Source organism: Bactrocera neohumeralis, chromosome 5 (assembly GCF_024586455.1).
Source record: "Bactrocera neohumeralis isolate Rockhampton chromosome 5, APGP_CSIRO_Bneo_wtdbg2-racon-allhic-juicebox.fasta_v2, whole genome shotgun sequence".
In the NCBI taxonomy this organism is placed as follows: domain Eukaryota; kingdom Metazoa; phylum Arthropoda; class Insecta; order Diptera; family Tephritidae; genus Bactrocera; species Bactrocera neohumeralis.
The window spans coordinates 44,352,678-44,373,867 of NC_065922.1; the positions used below are offsets into that span (position 1 = coordinate 44,352,678).

Sequence of the window (21,190 nt, forward strand, 5' to 3'; positions counted from 1 at the left end):
ATATTTTTTCCGTTAAAAATTCCCACTTCTTCGGATCGGGAATATAACCGCACATTGGCGCTTTCGTGCATCAGCCGTGTTGCACCCAATTGCCGGACGCCAGTGTTTGCTTGACGCACCGTGTGTTGGCGTTTTAACGTTGTTATTCTTAATGTTGTTGTTTTTAATATTATTGGCATTGCCGCTATTGTTGTTGTTGCGACGGTTAAGGCTGAAAGTAAAAACAAAACGATATTCATATGGCGTCGCTGTCGCCGTTTCAAAGTGATTTTGGAGGAAAGCTTTGCGCATGTGTGTGTTCGCATTCATATTTGTGTGTATATATGAGAGACCGCTTGAATAGCTGGAGGAAGCACAGCGCTGAGGCGGGCGATGCGTGGCGTGCGGTGTGCGGCAGGCAGGTATTAAGCGCCTCAGCTGGCTGCTTGGCCGACGACTGGTAGTGGACGACGTCAGTCAAAGCTCAGGCATACCGCTGTGGGTGTGTGTGTTTGTGTATATTGTGACAGCAATATACTCCGATGGACCGCAACACCGCAAATTGTTTGCGCTTGAACATCGTAAGCAGGTAGATCGACAGATCAGTTGTGACGCGATACTTGTACGAACTGCACGAAACCACAGCGTATCTCAGCGAACCGCTACGATCAGGTGTTGTGTTGTTGCTGTTGTCGCCGCCGGTGGGGATCCATATACGAATCAGTTGGTCGAATCGATATCGAATTTACGGTGTGTTGTGTGGTTTTTGTTGTTAGTATATTAAATATATAAATTAGTTAAAAATACACTTGTAGTTGTTGTTGTTGCGTGATTTTTTGTTGTCACCTCAAAGCGATGATTAGCCATTCTCGCGCGAATCTTACAAAGTGCTAAATCTAATTGGAACGGATTGGCGATTTTTGTGCATTGTGTTGTTGTAAAACACATTAGCAACAATTGTTGTTTGTTTGTTGGTTTTAAGATGTAATGTGATCGCCAAGCTATTTATTGAATTGCTCCAACAATTTATTGATTGATCGGATGTGATGAATCGGATTTCCACTGTCATATATTTGCGTTTTCTGAATTCTGTGATTTTTCTAAAGTGATTGATTTGATAAATAAATATTTTAAAAATAAAAAACAAAGTGGAAAAAACTAAAATTAAATTAAAATATCTTCCAGACAAATACAAATAATTTAGGTATTGAAAAAATTAACTAAAGTGAATTACAAATAAATTATATTAACCGAAATAGTACATATGTACATATGTATGTACATATATGTATTTAATAAAAATTAATTAAAATCAAATTTGATAAATATAACTAACATAAATGAATAAAATCTCCGCACAAAATAATTAAATTTAAGTTAAATTTATTATTTTAAAGTTAATTATAATTAAAATTATTTTGTTGATATGATTAATTTAAACCTTTTTATTAATTAATTAAAGTAAATTAAATATAATTTAACTAAAGTTGACCATTTATTCGATGTAATTGAAAATCATCAAAAATTAGACGGAATTAATTTTTATTAACTATTAAAATTAAATTAAATTTAATTTATATAATTAATTAACTATAATTCACATCTAGAATTAAAAAAAAATTAATATAAATTATTATTTAAAAATAATAATACATAATTAATTAAAAAATCAATTGTAATTAATATCATTTTATAAATTAAAATTTAAGTTAAGCTTATTTATTAAAATTTAAATTTATTCAATTAAATCATCAAAAATTAATCATAATTAATTTTTATTAACTTTTAAAATTTAAATAAATTAAATTTTTAAATTAATTCACATCTAGAATTAAAAAAAATTAATTTAAATTATTATTTAAAAATAATAATACGTATTAAATTAATTAATTATAATTAATTTCATTTTATTAATTAAAATTTAAGTTAAGTTTATTATTTAAAATTTAATTTGAATAAAAATTCAAATTTATTCAGTTTTTTAACATGATTAATTTAAAACTTTCCTATGAATTAATTAAAGTAAATTAAAAATAATTTAACTAATGTTGACCATTTATTCGATGTATTTGAAAATCACCAAAAATTAATTTTTAATAACTATTTAAATTATATTTCTAAATTTAAGCTTCGACTTATAATTTATTTTGATTTTTTGTTCAATTTTAATTTTTAATTATTTTAAAATTTTTTTAAATATAAGTCATTTTTATACACATGTAAGTAACTTTTTTTTAATATTTTGTTTTTTTAGTTTGTAAAAGTTTAAGTCTGTTCGTTTATTTAATTATTATTTTTTGTTTTTTTAATTATTTGAAATTTTAAATATTTTTTAATTATTATAAATTTTATCTTTAAATATTTTGCTATTAATAAAAATTTATTATATTAAATTTATGTTTTATTATTTATTTTTTAATAAAAATTTAATTACTTTAATTTTAATAGTTAATTTTGATGATTTTCAATTACATCGTAAAAAATAACAAAATTGTTTTTAATTTTTAATAATAATAAAAAAAGATTTAAATTAATCAAAAATTTAATGTAAAAATTTTTATTAATTATTCTATATAATAAATCTATAATAAACAATTAATAATTAAATTTAATTTTTTTTTGATAAATTATGTTATTTTTTTTAAATTAATAATTTAAATTAAATTTTTATACAATTTGGACGTTAATTAAAATTAATAAATTATAAAGATTAAATTAAATTTAAAAAACGTTTAATTAAAACTAATTTTTTAATAATAAAGTTAAATTAAATTTTACTTCTTAAAATTAGATTAATTATAATTATTACTGAAAAATTTTTAATTATTAATTTTAATTTTTAATTTAAATTTTTATAAAATTTAAATTAAAATTAATTAATAAAATTAAATTAAATTAAAAAAAAATTAATACATCGTTATTATATTTAATTTTTAAATAATAGTTAAATTAAATTTACTTTTAAAATTGATTAATTATAATTATTAGTTACAGTTTTTTTAATTAAGTATAACAAATTTTTACTAATTAAATTTTTATAAAATTTAGGCGTTAATTAAAATTAATTAATTATGAAAATTAAATTAAATTTAAAAAAAATTATTACATCGAACGGGTTTAATTATAATTAATTTTTAAATAACATAGTTAAATTAAATTTTACTTATTAAAATTAGATTAATTACAATTATTACTGAACAATTTTTAATTAATTATGTATAACAAATTTTTACTAATTAACATTTTAATATGTTAGTTTATATCAGGAAAGAATTCTCTCTGAGTTTTTCTTAAACTGTAATTATCAAAAATAAATTAAATTAATTTTAATTATTTTTTTAAATAATTAGTTAAAATTGTTCTTAATTAATTTAGTATAACAAATTTTTATTAACTAATATTTTAAATTATTATTTTTTATTAAATAATACAAGTTAATTAAATTTAATTAATTAAAAAATAAATTTAATATAATTTTAATGGTTAATAAAAATTAATTATGATCAATTTTTCATGGTTTTTAATTACATTGAATAATTGGCACAATAAATTTCATTAAATTGCAATTAAAGTGTGATGCGATTATTAACCAATTCCATTAACAATGCACAATACAACTACAAGTAATCACTCCAGTTTGCAAAGTCGAGTACAATTAAAGCATAATAATTACTATGTTAAAAGGCATGCAACGATCTTATGTAAGCAGTTATATGACAACAGTGAATCGAAAAAAAGCATGAGCACTTATTATATTTTTTAATTTTTCACTTAAACCAACAACAACATATCGGTGTGCTTATAGTGCACTGCTTTGACGGATGAGTAATGAGTCAAGAATGAAAAAAACGCCATACAAGCAAACAGCAAACGAACGAACTTAGTTGAACGGCAAACTGCAGATCGAATCGAAATCGAATCGTCGCGATCGACTTGTTTAACTTGAGCACTTGCACGCGCCCGAGAGAGCGCTGGAAAAAAGTGAAACCAATTAACGCGATTTTTTCGCATCATTGCCTCCGCCGACCGCACGCCGCGCCGCAAAGTGCAACACAACAAGTGGAACGCTGTCGCCAAATACAGGCAAATATGCGTGTGTGTTGATGTGCGGTGCGGCGTGGGGCGTGGTATGGCGTACTAAGTGTAACGGCGGCCCTTTGAGCGCGCACCTGTGTAAACGAGAATCAGCTATTATTGGCGTTTTATTTTGCATTAAAATTTGTGACCATTTTTTTTTTGTTGTTCTAATGATTTGTTGCAATGTTGCTAGTACAATGCGGGCAGTTTATTGACTGGCGGTTGCGCCGAAGCGTGAAAATTACAATTTTTCCAAACATCTGTTCGTCTGGCAGCGATACTCGCTTGTAACGCGGTGCAATACAACAACAACAAACAACAAAAAATCCAAACTGCCGCACTCAATTTGAATAACATGTTTGGTTTTGGAAAATATTTGCACCAAAGTGGTCAGCGCAGCGCATGTCTGCTGCAAAGAAATTTAAATTGAATCGAAAATATCGAAAAATGCACAAATTCGTAAATTAAATTGCATGCGCCAATGTGAGAAAAACTAAAACAGCTCGGCGCGCCGCTTGCTTGCTTCCAGCTCAAGCCAAATATCGAGTGGCCGCTGATTGCCGCTGTCGTCATCGTTACAAACCTGCTTGCAGCGCGCATGCGCAAACTCAATACGCGCAAGCTTTAGTGGCTCACAACAATTACGCTGCTTATTTACGCGCGCACGCTCAACTCACTTAACGCGCTGCGTAACGGTGTAATGCGCCGCCAGCGCTTGAGTGACGAAGTTCAGCACACAATTAAGTGAAAAAAAAACGAAGAACGCTGAAGCCAGTGCGACGCAGTCATTAAATTGCAAATTGGCGCGGGTGAGCGCCGCCACTAACATTGCCGGCAGCCCACATATGCGCTTGCGCATGCGCCGCCAACACTCGGTACGTCAATTCGTTGCGTGCGGTGCGCGCATTTGTATGGTTGGCTCGTGTGGTCAGCGACGGTAGCTTGTTGCCCACTGATTGACTAGCTGCCTGATTGGCAGTTTATGCGAGTCAGTTGTTAAGCTTTTTTTCTTCTGCGTGGTTTTCATTGTTGCTTTTCGGCTGTGTGCCAAATCGAGTTCGTTTCTTTTGTCTTTTGATTGTCGACCCAATTTTCTACGCTTACAACGGGATTGCCGATGATCGTTTCCTTTTCGAGCGTTGATTGCGTTTTTTTTCGATTGTTCGACTGTCATTCATACAACTCGAAAACTTGAAGCAAGTTTTGTGTTCATTCATTTTTTAGTTGGGCGCTTAAGTTGGAGTTAAGTGTATTTTCCTCTCCTCTAACTTTTTTTGTTGCTTGTGATTTATTACACTCTTGCAACATGTTGCCACAGAGTATAAGAGTTTTGTTCACTTAACGGTTGTACGTATCACCTAAAATTAATCGAAATAGATATAGGGTTATATATATATAAATGATCAGGATGACGAGACGAGTTGAAATTCGGTTGACTGTCCGTCCGTCCGTTCGAGCAAGCTGTAACTTGAGTAGAAATTGAGATAAAACTTGGTAGGCCCGTTTATATATATCTTCCCGTTCCTTACTAAAAAACATACGAGTTCGTGGATGGGAGTAATGTCACCGCTGCCACGTCCACAAAACGCCATTAACAGAAAACATATAAAGTGTCATAACTAAGCACTAAATTCTGTATATAAAACTGTAATTTGGCACAGGGGATCGCAGTTTCAAGGACCACTTGTGGGCAAAAACTGTTTAAAAAGTGGACGTGTGGGCCCTCTAATGGACTTTAGGGGCTATACGAGTGTAACGCATGAAAAATTAGGCGATTTTCGTAAATTTTTTGAAAAGAAAGTACTCGATTGAATGTTTCGAACTTCTTTGAACGTGATAAGGTTTATTTGCAGCTACATATATTTTAAGTTTTTTTTTACAAAATTATTGAAAAATAACGGACAATATTGAATATAAATGTATTCAACAATACTAAGTTTATTTGAAATCGATCGGTCAATTTCTAGTTGAGTTATATGTCAGCAGTTTTGAAAACTGTCGTTTCGAGAAAAACGCGTTTAAAGTTTTACTTATATACAAGTATGTACAAATATGTACATAGTATATACCTGAATGATGCGAGTGGTCGCTCATTTTGAACATTGCCATTCAAAAACTATTCAAGAAACGAATGGTTGCCGATTTCACAGGAAATTTTTGGAAAAGTATATTTTTTTTACTATGGAAAAAAATTTTGTCAAAAAAAAAATGAGTAAAATATTTTTTTTTTTTCGAAGTCATGTCCGGGTGTTTAAAAAAGGTATAGCCCCTTTAAAGTTTGGGTCAGACTTTTTCACTATCGAAAAAAGCAAAAAATATATAATATTTTTTTTTAAAGTGTCACACTGGTATAGCCCCTTAAGGGGTCAGTAGGGTAATCTGGCCTGTTTTTTTGATTTTTTTTTTCGTAGAAATTTTTATTCTACAATAGGACTTTTTCACATATCATATATAGTGTATAAACAATTTTTTCGGAATTTTTTAAAGACATCTGTCGAAGAAATGGCTGGGTAAATGATGCGTTTTTTCACTGGCGTACACGATTTCTCATGTTTGGATCATCTGAAACACAAAAAACCAATTTATTCTTAAAAATTAGGTGAATGGTTATCGTCCCTACTAGAATCATGAAAAAATGTTTATAAATAAAAAAGTATAGTAATTCACGATTTTTTTTAATTTTTCCACGTGTTTTTTTACATAAATTTTGTCATAACATTGTCAATAAATTATAAAAATTATGAGTCTAATAGGGACGATAGCCTGGCGTTTTGTAAACATTTAAAAGAAAAATTAAGCAAATCGGTTGAGTAGTTCGACCGGAATCATGTCCGCCAGTTTAAAAAAGTGTGTTTTGAGAAAAACGCGTTTAAAGTTTGAGGTGTGCACTCCGAGCGCCCCGAACGTCGAGCGATATTATTATTTTTGGATCTTCTGCGAAACCTTCCAATGATAAAGTGGGCTTCTACATTAATTCTAAGGGTATAAGGGAACAGAAAATGCAAAAAAAAAAAGATTTGAAAAAAGATGACTCTACTGACCCCTTAATGTACATATCTTAAAGCGCGAAAAATCAATAACTAAATAAGCCAAAGTCATTAAATTTTATCTCGGATAGATTTAATGGAGCCCTGGTAAAAATTGCACAATGGGTGTGGCACCGCCCACTTTTTGGGACATTAAATATTTCGTCGATTTCGACTAAATTATACCTGGCATTCTTCTCATTTCCCTGTGACCCAGTTTGAAAATAGGCGAAATCGGATTAAAACCACGCCTACTTCCCTAATAGCTCAGTTTTAAATTCCACTTGATTCTTTCACTTTCCAGTACACAAATCAAGAAATAATTAATAATTATTTTATGGTATGCCACCTCGTGATCAAAAATTGCCCAAATCCAACCAAAATGGTTCAAACCCCTAGATACCGAATATGTGGACCGCCGTACCTATAGTTGACTTTTGACCGAAATTATCGGTTAATGTAAGGGATATACAATTGGAGTTCAGAGATAATCCCTTCCTGATAATATTGACTTTGTATATCAAAAATGGAATGAATCGGGTCAATACTTCCCAGAGCCCTGAATATAAAGATTTTCGAACTTCCAGTTGACTTTATACCGCATATATCGGCCAATATGTGAGCTATCTCAATGAAAATGAAAGAGCGTGTTTTACTCATAACAGTGTATGTATATTTGTGCCTAAAATAGAGCGAAAGCTTGACCTAGACGCCATATAACTAATATTAGGATTTTCGACCATCCGATTGACTCTGTTCCATAATATTGGTGATTATATGTGAAGTACCTTATTGAAGCCCAGTGAATATTTTTTTATTATGTGGCATGATAATAGATAAAATTGGGTCGGTACTACCCCAACTCGTATATACTACGTACATACATATGTATGGTATAAGGATTTTAGTTTTTCTAGCAAACTTTATGACGAATATGTCGGTGAGTGTATGTGTTACATACATATATTATATGGTATGTACTCATATATATAAAATTCGGCAAAAATGTTCGTTTTCACCCGAACTTTGCCCTTCCTTACTTGTTATGCTTATATTTTTAGAGTTTGCTGGTTGTTAGTTTTCATTGTTATTATTTTTTTTTTTTTGCTTTTGCGCCTATGCTGTATACATATATTTTTTGTTGTTTTTTAGTGCCTTAAGTATGTAATCGGTAGCAGAGTGGGCGTTACGCGCTCAGCTTAGTGAATTCGTTTCAATGCGAGCTTGTCTTAGCGCTCCTTTTTTCTTTTACTAATAATTTGTTGCGGTTAGAATATGGTTTCATTTGATTTTGTTGTATTTACAACTTTATGTACATTGCCCAATAGCTATTAAAACCGCTGGAGGCATTTCTTAAAAGTGCTTCCCAAGCATTACGGTCTCAAAGCATACATATATTCTTTTGACTTGGGGACTTGGAACTTATATATGGGTTATCAGGTGATAATTTCGATATGGAGCTGAAGGTACATTTTTTAACAACTTTTTCCCAGAATTTAATTCAAAAATCTTTTTATTTGTTTCTCGTTTTGACTATAAATATATATGGTATTGAAAAACCGCTTGTTTCTATCGCTATCTCAGTTATAATAATCACAGGTGTCAGTTTGTGTGTGTGGGTGTTTTTAAAATTGCGACGATTCAATTGAAAATAATTTTCTAACTGAACCTGAAATGTCAAAACAACTTTTAGTTTTAACGAGTATTGTTGTTGTAATTACTTTTTAATAGCAATAATAACACCAATACGATCACTTACCTGGAATTTGCTCCAGTTGACTTGTAATAGGTACCGATACACATACATTTAGTTGCTGTTAGTGATAGAAAATTTCCAATTAGAAATATTAGAATTGCTAATTAGAATTTTTACATCAACTCTTCTCACATTTTTAAATATAAAGGGTTTTACAATAAGAATTTTGAATTATTTGAATGAGGGAAATAATATTTTTAGGAGAGTATTCTGGTCTAGAAGCTTCAATTTGTGTCGTAAAAAAAAGGCAATTGCAAATTTATGCAATCCATTTTTATACTCCTGCAACATGTTGCTACAGTGTATAATAGTTTTGATCAGCTAAAGGTTGTTTGTATCACTTATGTTGGAAACTACTTAAAGTGCGATAACTCACTGAACAAATGAGTTCATCGTCCGGTTTCCCTTATACGAGGGCTGCTATATATATTTCTGGCCTAATAATGAAAATAGGAATATTTATCAACGAAAATGGTTTTATTGTTTTTCAAAATATTCTCCATCAAGATTTATACACTTTTGCATGCGCTCAAACCAATTTTCGAAGCACTTTTTCCACTCAGATTGAGACACCTCCAAAACATGGTTTTTGAATGCTTCAACAGCATCTTCTGGCGACGAAAATCGTTGACCACGCATTATTTTCTTGATGTGTGGGAATAAAAAGAAGTCATTGGGTGCCAAGTCAGGACTGTACGGCGGATGACCCATCAATTCGACGTTTTGGCCGGTCAAAAAGGCGCTGGTTTGAGCCGATGTGTGAGAGCTCGCCTTGTCATGGTGCACAATGATTCGTCTTCTCTTGTTCGTTTTTCGAATTTCTCCGAAGACTTCAGGCAAACAAATGGTGGTGCACCACTCAGAATTGACCGTCCTACGTTGCTCAAGCGGAACAGTCGCCATATGACCAGTTTTGCCGAAGAAACAGGCGACCATTTGCTTCGAAGTGCTTCTTCCACGAACAACTTTCGTTGGATTTGGCTCGTCTTGGAAGACCCACACGGTCGATTGCTGTTTTGTTTCGGGCTCATACGCATAGATCCATGATTCGTCACCTGTGACGATCTTATAAACGTCTTTTGAAGCAGCGCGATCGTATTTTTTCAGCATTTCTTTACACCAATCCACACGAGCCTTTTTTTGAGCGATTGTCAACGTTCTGAGTGAAACGGAATTTCTAGGGCTTATAGTTATATATTTAAACATCAATCACAAATTTTTTGGATACGAAATATTCTGCCTTCGGAAAGCAATTGCCTGATGCATCTGGCATGTGCATTTGTCGGACGGCGCACAGGATGCAGGTCGCAATTTCTATTGGATACAAAAAATTCAAGGAGATTCATATTTTCCAATAATTTATCTTCTAGTTAAACTAAAAAAAAGAACCGATTCAAAAAAAAAGTTATCAAGTGTAATCTCCCGATAGTTATATTTTACAAATTTTTTAAAAAGTTGAAAAAATGCATCTGTGGTTTTTGACAAAAAAAATACAAAAAATTTACTATACATATGTTTTTTAAAAATATGTTCAAAAAAAAAAAATTACTTTATGACTTTACTTAGTTTTTTTAGTTTAAATTGAAGAAAATTTAATGCCAAAGATAATAAATTTTGCCTCAATTCCATAGGACGTTTAGTTTCTTTCTATTCTGCCCCGCCAATTAAGAAAAATCGTAAAAATGAAAAACCGAGAGATCGCCCGTCAAAGTTTTCGCTTTCTGCCCAATCGCTCATATATCTGCTAGACGCTCGGTCACTATTTCCCTTCTAGCTTCGACAACATTTCGAATTCCCATCTAAAACTTTGGGGACATATTCTTAGATTATTTTTAAGAGATTTAAGCAAAAAAAAATCGATTTTTTGAAGCTTCTAAAGCAGGCTCCCCCCTTAAGTTTAAAAAAACCGGGCATAGCCACAACCATCACACATTCTTTAAGATACGAGTATAAGGTTAAGGCTTATCTACTTAGAAAAATCGTATACAATATCTGTTTGCATTTTACGGTCAATAATGTGTAGGGACCCCAATTAAGGTTAAACCATTGCAACACTGGAGCCAAAGAAAATTAATATCGTAACATCTCTTCGGTAAATGGCACATGTGCGATGCTTACACATTGTCAACTTAGCAGTCTTAGCAGAATTTGATTAACTCTATTTACTATATGTGACCTGGTCTAGGAAAAGGGGGCTTAGGTGTCAAAAAAAAGGAGAACAATTAATGAGATAACGAGAAACTGACGATTATTTTTAACAGCTTTTCCCAGAAAACTAGTTTTCGCACGTTAGCCCCCCTTTCGTAGACCAGGTCAAATATATTTATCGGGCTTCCCAACTTTCACTACAGCCAACTCCAAGGTTTCCTTGGCGATTCTGCTGCCGATCTAATCCTTTGTAAATCGATATGTCATCTCAAGCGCCCAATTATTAGATGATGAAAGAAATAAGCCAAATTTAAAAGACCACTGGTGATGGTAGGGAATAAAAAAGTAGTTTCCTCTTTCATAGTCACTAATTTTTGAAAATAAGGAGAGGAGTTTGTCCTGCTGAGATCTATAATAAATTATACATCTGGATATAAAATATCTAAACGTTTTTTTATTTTCAACAAAATCGCTTCCAAAACTCGTTATGTCCTATGATCGGTAAGATATTTTTGCGTGTTATAATATCTATTAAAAAATAAATAAATCTAAATAATTCGTAAAATTTCGAAAAGTATTTTTAGACAAATATATACTCATATATGGCCATACATACACATATACGCGCACACACACAATGCCTTCTAAGGCCAACTCAACGCACTTTTCCTTAGAAAACGCCCACTTGCACGCAAATAGCTTACAAATATGATATACATATATATATAGTATATATAAGAGTATGTATATGGATTTCGCCATGATTACATAACAATAGGGCTGACACAGCTGTTCGCTGATTTATTCCATTCGTGGCGCGGCGTACGCGACGGTCGCTCCCAACTGTCAATATCAATGCCATTTATGGGACGCATAGGCGACTTCCATTTCCATATGCATTTGGAATACTTATTTACAAACATACACCTGTACATATGTACATATGTAAGTGTATGCAAGTGCCGATTGACTCGATTGACGGCCAACCGCTGACGGTGGTGCCAGTGCCAATGCCGGTTGTGGATTGTTGGTGAGACAGACGTGATTGTCATTTCCATTGTTGATGTTTTTGTGGCTAAAGTTGACTACTCGTTTGTCCATATATATGCGCACGCCACATATACATATGTTTATGCGGGTATTCATGTAATGACCTTGATTTTAATGCGGTTGTTTTAATGCGTTTTAATGCGCACGCGTACCGTAGTTGGTCGAATAAAGCATCAATGGACTTGTTTATTTGCTCGTATTACATTACACATCGTAAATTAGTATGCCGAATGAATGAGCGTAGATCTAAGTATACATGTACATATATCGACTTCAAATTTTCTGTCGTATCTGATTGACTTATCGTTATCTAAAAGCGTTCGCCGCCTTGTTGCTAACAAGCATTCTCGCATTACTCACTTGTTCATGAATGAAAATAATTCCATTAAAAAGTTCGAAATAAAACAAAAGCAAGCGTGTTTGGGCTACACAGGCAGTTCAAACACCTCCCAGTGCATTAATAATTCATTAGGCTAATGTGCTTAATAATGAAATAACTAAAGCCGAATATACTTGCAATTGAATGTACCGTTTGTGCTGGAATGTGATTGTGGAATGCCAAATTCAACAATTATTTTTTATTATTTTATTACTTTTTATTTAAATATATATTATTTTGTATTACTATTTATCAATGGTGGCCAGTTTAAGTTCCACATAAACATATAACAGCTTAGTCTTCACCTAGTCGGAAATTTAGAAAGAGAGCAAGTAAGGAAAGTTCGGGTGTAACCGAACATTTTATACTCTTGCAACTGGTAAGAATCAAAGCCAGAGAAATACCTTAAGGGGGTATTCTCATGTAATCACTTCGAAAAATCGATTTTTTTTATATTTTGACAGTAAAACCTATTGAAAACATGCTGTGAAAAATTCAGACCGAAATTCGTAGTATTTGGTAAGTTACAGCTCATAGTCGCCGACGTGTCGTAAGCGACTGTCTACCAGGCGCCATGCCAAGTCTGCAGCTGCTACGTTTCTAAATGCATTTTTCTTGAATCATCATTTTCTGAAACTGTCATGGTCCTAAAAAAAAAGTATTCAACCGATTGCTTTAAAATTTACATATGTTCTTCTACTCATTTATGTTATCGTCCCTACCAGAATTGTTTATTTTCGAAAATATTTTCATATTTTTTTTAAACGATTTTGAACTACTTTTTTTTGTTGGGGACTACTTTGATTTAAAAAAATATATATTAAAAATGTAAAAAACGAAAAATAAAATTTTTTATGCATTTCAAAATACAAATAAAAATATATTAAAGAATTAAAATGATTGAGTTTTGTTGCCGCAGATGTAAGACGTCAACCAGAAATTCGGAAACCAAGCAATTTTATCATACATATAGTATATTAGACACAAAGACACACTATTATGAGTAAAACAAGCTTTTTAATTTTCATTGAGATATCTCAAATATTGGCCGATATATCCAGCTTATACCACCCGGAAGTTCATAAAACCTTTATATTAAGTATATGGCGGCTCGGGGAAGTATTGACCCGATTCAACCCATTTTTGATACACACAGTTATTATTGTCAGGAGAGAATTCTTTCTATATTTCTATTGTGTATCGCATACATTGACCGATATTTTCGGTCAAAAGTCAACTATATATACTTATGTCCACATAGTCGGTACCTAGGGCCTTGAAAAGTTTTGGTTGGATTTGGGCATTTTTGGTCATAAGGTGGCATACTTTAAAGGATTTATTATGACAAAATTTTATACCTTTATATCAATTGGCTCGTAATTTGTGTACTGGAAAGTGAAAGAATCAAGTAGAATTTAAAATTGTGCTATATAAAAAGTAGGCGTGGTTTTAGTCCGATTTCTCTCATTTGTGACATAAGAATGTGAGAATAATACCAAAGTTAGTCGAAGTCGATCGGTCGGGTTACGTGATATGTGATTTCACTAAAATTTTTTACCAATCCTACAATTTTTAAACCGGCTCCCATAAAGCCCTCTAATACCATATCGGGGGTATAATTAAACCAGAAATGGGTCTCCTTTGAGAAGATGATTTTCGATGAATGTGAATTTGTGAATTTTTGAAGCGTTGTACCATAGTGAAACTTGATCTGACGAAATGGCAAACTTTACTGAACAAAATTTGACACAAATCTGTTAACAAACAAGGCCGCCAGAAGGTGTCAAAATCATGTATTTTCTATCGGTAGGTGATGTACTTAGTGCATATGGTTGTAAATAAGTCCTGAGAGAACTCAAAAGTTTGAAATGTTTTAATAAAATAATAATAATTTTTTTAGGAGATATTTCTAGAAACATAAAAGCTTTACATATACCATTTTTGGTTTGTTCATATTTTCATTTTTATGCCCTGAACAGGGTGTATTATGTTTGTTATACCCGTCGGAGACCACATGAAATATACATAGTTAAATATATATGTAGTGAAAGATCTGCTGACGAATTGAGTTGCATTTAAGCGAAGTAGACACTAATTTTTTGAAATATTACCGCCAATATCGAACCTCTTTAGGTTATAGCTGCCAAACAAACTAAGCCATTATAATCAAATCCTTTTATTTATTTATTTTATTTGACAAGATATCTGGCATTAATTATTATTTAAAATCTCCAAAGAAATTTTGGAAAATGGACCAGTATATACATAAGTATATGCTACAGTGATTCGATCTCAAAAATTTATACCACCATACCAACTGATCAAAATCAAATCCTTACATGGAAAAATGCTTTTATTTGTGAAGGGTTGTTTGTTTTGTTTTTGTTTATATTTATTGTAAAAAAAAAATAAAAATGAAATTAATGCCAACGGACTTCGTCATAAAATTTATGGTTATTATGAGTAAAACCACAATTTGCAAAAAAAAGAAAAAAAATATTGCATACATACCATACAAATGTATGTACGTAAATACATACAAATACAAACAGACATGAGACAGATATTTTCTTGTCATTTGGAGTTTTTTCTTCACTTCAGCAAACAACGATTAGTCTCAATAGCGCAGAGTTCAAAAACCCATTAACAAAAAAGGCAACATAAATAACAAAAAAAAATATATAAAATAAAATAAAAAATATTACAAATATAAATTCCAGAAAATATAAAAATGATGAAAGGCATATATAAAAATTAAAAAAAGACCGCAGGAAATAAAAGAAATAACTTTGATTTGTGTCTGACAATAAGTGTGAAGAATCGATGGAAATCAATTGGGTATTTATGTTAATGGGCAAACGAAATACATGCAGGAATATCTGTATTCATTCGTGTTTCACATTTTTCGCATACATACATACATAGTATTTTATATAGTATGTATGTTTGTATGCATATAGACTACTCTTTATATGGCTTTGGTCACGGTTGTGTATGTGTGGTTACCGAACAACTGTTAATACAAAAATAATTATGAAAAAAAAATATTTTTGTGTGAATCTATAAATGGTCTCCAAAGCTCTCCATTATTCTTTATGTCATTAAGTTTGTTTTTTATGCATGGCATAATATCTATTCTTCTGTATTCTCTTGTATTTCTCGTTATTGATTATTATTTATAATTTTTAGTGTTATTTATGTACTTCAGTTTTTGCTACCATTTCCTATGAGCTTCTTTATTTACAAATCAATACCAATATCTTGAATTGTGTAATATTAGGGTGTGCTTTTTTTTTATTAAAAATTAAGTTAACCAAAAGTTATTAAAATAAATGTTTACTGTTCTCAAAGCTGCTTAATATATGTATCTTCAACTTTGACTATTATTAAAAAATTCTTTCTCGTATGCCGAAAAAATATGTCTGTCGGTAAGAAAGGTTTTTCTGCTTAAAATTATCTCAAATCCAAAAAACCAAAAAAGAATTTTTGTTCCTATAAAATAATACGGGCAAAAATCGCAGGCCTGGTCCAAATTTTGATTTTTGACAAAATGACGGCTTCCCATAAAAATTGTTTTTTTTTATGTTCAGTGTGGTTTAAAAGGAATGTTAGGTTAGATTACACTGACTGGCTGCCATGCCATAGATAAACCTACAGGTCGTTTGTAATGCCATTAATAATAGGAAGTGCAAGGTCTCAGCGTTTTTTTGCGAAGCTTAATAGAGACTTGTTATCTAAATCTGTTATTTCAGCCAGTCCCTTGAACTGCGAAACCTCTAGATATCTAAGCCGAGTTATAAATAAGACCGGATATACATAAATAGAGGAGATCCTCCAAAGTCTCCTTTGCACTTTTTACATGTGTCATCGTTAATGATGGTCATGCAGCTCACATGCGATGTCATTAAATACAAGTAGTGACCTAGGTCAATAGCTGCCATGCAGTCTTTTTGATACCGTGTGCGCACAAAGTTTAGGTGATTTTCTTCCGCTTTTTTGCACATGATCTGGCGATGTATGCCCCTGAGGCATTCCATCTCACATTGATCCGTCTGTCAGTCCTTGTTATTGTTTTTAGCGACTTACGTATTTCCTGAACTGGCTCGGTAGTCAAGCGGATGGCACTTTTGGCTATCTAATCAGCTATTTCGTTTCTCGGAACGCCTTTTTGACCTGGAACACAATATACATATATGGCTCATTTGCTGCAAGACCGGCAAAAGTCAAAAAAATCGATTTGCCAGAAAACGCGTTAAAAGTTTTCAACTGACTCCAACCTTACACGGAAAACAGGAATCATATTCTCTTCTCAAGCGGAGCATATAAGAGGTATTCATATGAATTTTTCACTCAACATGAAGTATGATATGACGAACAATTCTGCATCATTAACTCAAAAATCACGTTTTTTGATTTATGCCGGTCTTGCAGCAAATGAGCGATATGTCGTTACAATTCTTTAAAAACTTTCAAAATAGACCACTTCTGCGTCGGGCAAGCGCTTCCAACGCGATTTCCAAGCATTGAAGGCGTCACGGAAGTCATTCTCCGGAATATCCTTGAGAGGCGAGGTGCATGCTGCTTGGATCCCCTCTGTCGTCTCGTCATAGTGCAACTTCCAATCGGCTACGACCTCTTCCCGGTCCTCCAAACAGGCCCGGTGGCACCAGGACACACCACTTCTTGCTAAAGCGATATCTGGGTAAGATCATATCAAACGTCTCTGTCGCAGATTTACCGAGTTTCACACCGAATTTAGTCGCGTAACTCTGCTCTAACGAACGCTGCATTTTCGGCTTGCACCACTTACAGAAACACGTCGCGCGAAATGTTTGTCCTGACTCTCCAGGTGCTCAGAGACAGCTGACCAGGCGCTTGTTCCTTAGCTAGGAACGCCCTCCACCGAATCCAGTCGGTGCGCGCACGGTCAGAAGTACAGTCACAACGGAAGAAAATCAGCCCTATTACTTTCCGAACAAACCCTGTAGTCCCTTATCAACAATATCTTTGCTCTCCCTGCTTCTAAGGCGGCACAATGCGATAAGAGGTTAATGCTTAACTGCAGCTTGGCTTTTTTTTATATATTTTTTTCGGCGTTTCCTGCATTATTTGCTATCCCAGCAACAGTTTTCCTGACCGCAAAGCTTTCGGCATGGAAGATACTGCAGTATTCGGCAGCTTAAAGGGTCGCTTGAGATCTAGCTCCGTGCTGTAATCTCGGCGTCCAGTACATCAGCAATTTTTGACCCGTTCGTTAAGATGTTGAAAGTTCCACTGGTGGGTCACGTCCACCTGCTCTATCCACACTCTTTTAGCGTTATTTAAAACTACCAGATAAAGCGTTAGGATATGTGATCTGTTTTATCCACAGACCCTCTGCCTATCAAGCTACATATATCCGAAGTTTCTTGTGGAAAATTCCCCAAGCGTTCTCAATCTTGCAACTGATCTCGCTGCTGAGCTTTTTACAGCAATTTCAATTGGTGGCAAGTAGATTAAATCGTCATATAAATACTTATCGGACCGCCCTAATTTATATATCGCTGTGTTGGTTATACTATGTAAAAATAAATTGTATAAGGCAGCTCTTAATGACAGCGGCCAATAATTTTTCATTATCGCAACATAACAGGTTACCAGTTTCTCTGTCCAAACAATAAATCAGACAAACGAAGCGTATTAAGATCACATTATTCCCTAAAACGTGATTTTGGGAAAATAATCTCAGTAGTGTATTAACTAGCATTTAAAATGACATTTCTTAAATATTGCAAGTATTTAGGGTTTCCCCAAAACTTACCTTTCCCGTTTTTTTTTTTTTAATTTCGCTGCCATTGATCCAATTATAGATAGAATTACGAATCTAACCACAATACTTTTCGCCACTCAACGCAAGCCGAACAGTGCAAACAGCTAAATTGCCGACCCCTTAAGGCAATGAGCAAGGCAGTCAGGCCGACGTGCTGTCAGGTTTGGTGGCTACCAGCAGGCGTGTGTGGGCCGCTGCAGCAATTTCAAGAATCTGAAGCTTTGATTGAGTTCAAAGCTGGTTATTTGGACTTAGCCTTTAAGGGAAAATCAAACATCAGATAAAACAAACTCAGTCGCACACACTCAAGTACAGCGACAAGTCAAACCACTACGCTGAATAAAGCAAAGCTTTGGCGACAAGTGACGACGCCTTTTTTGTTGCGTGCTTGTTGACATTTTCAGTGATTGTTTTGCTGTTGTTGTTGTTTCTTTTTTGTCTTCAATTTTGGGTTTTGTTTGCGATCAAATTAAATTTTCGATTCTTTAACGCGATTTTTTTTGTTGTTAATTTTCGGTATTTTAATTTATTTTATTTTTTATACCCTCAACAGGGTGTCTTAAGTTTGCCACGAAGTGTGTAATGCTCAGAAGGAAACGCGGGAAACCCTATAAAATGTATATACATATATAGCTCAAGATTTTTTTATAAGATATCTTCACGAAATTTGACATGGATTGTTGTCCGTGATAGCGCTACACTTTCCGAACAAATTGTTCAGTTTGGACCTCTCTTGCATATAGTGTCATATAAGCTGTGAAATCAAAATCAAGATAAAGCTGTTGTTGTTGTTGTTTGACGGGGTTGGAGCAATGGGAGAAGCGTGTCAGATGTGTAGGGTTAGCAGGGCATGCAAAGAGGTGGCTAGTTTCATTCGGGGACTCATTACACGCTGGACATATGTTTGATATATCAGGGTCTATTCTGGATAAGTAGAAGTTTAACCTGCTACATTATCCAGAATGAAGCTACGCAAAGGTCACTCTCGTTTCTCGCGGCAACTCGAGCTCTTAGTCTGCAATGGGTGGTGATTTTACTTCAAGTACTTTCAGTGCGAAAGAGTCGGAAAGGCTTCAGTGTGAATGGCGGTCTTGCGTCCGAAGATTGGTCGGCTTGTTGTTTTATGTCGTCGACGTAGTTGAGTAAGGATCTTGTGATGCTCCTAGAAGACGGTTCCGCTCCAAGCAGGTGATTGCAGAGAAGATTTCTGCGAAAGCATCCCAACAGAAACTTCTTGGAAAGGAGTTGATTATGCTCCTTAACTGGAAGCATACGGCCCTCACTGTGCAGGTGTTCGATGGGAGATTTCAATAGGCATCCTGTCGTAGTTCGGAGTGCAGTCTTTTGACTGGTTTGGAGCTTCCTCGTCTGCGTTTCATTGCATTCAGGCTACCATGTTGATATAGAGTAGCTAAGGCCGGCCGATTGCCTTGTAAGTTGCCAACAACGTTTCTTTGTCCTTTCTGCATGTGCTGCTGACTAATGACTTGAGGATTTTGTTGCGGCTCTGTACTTTGGCAATAATCGCGATCTTGTGAGGATTGAAGGAGCACAGGCTGTCGAAAATCGCACCTGAAATCTTAGCGTTATTGACAGTCGGAATCTTAACGCCATCGACGGCAATATTAAGGTTAAGTCTGTACTCCTTCGTCCAGTTTGTAAATATGGTCGCTGTGGATTTAGTGGGGAGAGTGTTAGTTTCCGTGCAGCGAGGAAACGATAAAGGTCGGAGAGATAGCCGTTTACGTCAAGGTAAAGATCATTTTATACCCTTTACGATAAAAGAAATCATACCTGTGAAGTGTGTACAGCCGAAGTTTACATTTTTTTCTTTCAATTTTTATTTTTAACAAAATCAATCGATGGCCACTCGCGGCTTAGAAAATCTTTATGTGTTTTACAAACGCTTTGTGCGCTTTCAAAAGCCACTTATGTTGTACGCCGCGCATGTTGTTTGCATTTTTATGGCTATTGTTTTTTGTCGTCTTGACCAAATGCGTGTGCGCACGCAATGCAAACATAGCCAGATACACACGCACACATAGGCAAATATATGTTTCTACAAATGCTTGAGATTAATGGGTCAATGCTGATGTCGCGACGCCACTAACAACCGACTGACTACTAAAAACTCTTTTCCACGCATAACACGCGTACGCACAAATGCTGATAAGTACAAGTACTGACATACCTAACTATATGATTGTTTGTGCTTCATTTTCGCGCATCCGCGCATGCGTATTTAGTTGATGGCTCTGCGTGTACTTTTTAAGTTGGCAGGTGGGAGTGTCTTATGGCATTCCGCATTGTTGATTTTTAAAACTGAAACTTTAAAGTTGTTGTTTTGTTTTAGTGCTTGTTGTTGTTGCTTGACAGCGTGCAAAACACACACAGTTACGTCAATTTGTGCGCATCAATGAATTGGCAAAATAAATTTAGTTGAAGGTAATTTGTAGCGAATACTCACCTACATACCCACATAACTGCTTAGGTCGTTTGTGGCACGATTGGCGCTACGCGTTTGTGTATTTGTATGAAAACATATAACGGTACATTATTAAGTCATTGTACAAAACGTGTTTTAGACACTCAATTAGTCTGCAGAAATTTGCATACTCATCAACAATTGTACGCGATTATGTAGGTAGGTATTTAGTAGTATTGTAAAAATATCCAGAGAATGTTTGCTACAGTGATAAAAGATGGAATTTTATGAAACTGCAAAATCATCTTTGAGGGGCTAAACAATTTGCACAAGAAACTACATTATTTACTCTAAAATTTGATATTTTCGGACCACATTTTAACAGCTGTTAAAATCACCTCAACACTGTAAATCGACTACGAACAATTGAGAGGTTTTTCATCTTAAAAATAGCTATTTACCAAAAACTATGATTGGTTCATGTGATAAGAAAAATCCGATGCAAAAACTGTTTATAACATTAAAAGCATTGGTGGCCACC

At 33.9% G+C, this 21,190-nt stretch overlaps 1 protein-coding gene across 4 annotated transcripts in view; it reads left to right on the forward strand.

Annotated features, from left to right (window-relative positions):
* The first annotated feature begins 577 nt into the window (after positions 1-577).
* The window catches only part of LOC126758930 (uncharacterized), a 121,589-nt gene continuing 100,976 nt past the window's right edge, over positions 578-21,190 (forward strand). For 2 of the 4 annotated variants that reach the window (XM_050473386.1, XM_050473384.1), the window contains exon 1: positions 578-729. The gene's annotated coding sequence lies outside the window, so the exon portion shown is untranslated. Of the gene's footprint in view, positions 751-810; positions 1,184-21,190 lie in introns of those variants that run through there. The other 2 variants (XM_050473385.1, XM_050473388.1) reach the window with 2 other exon arrangements.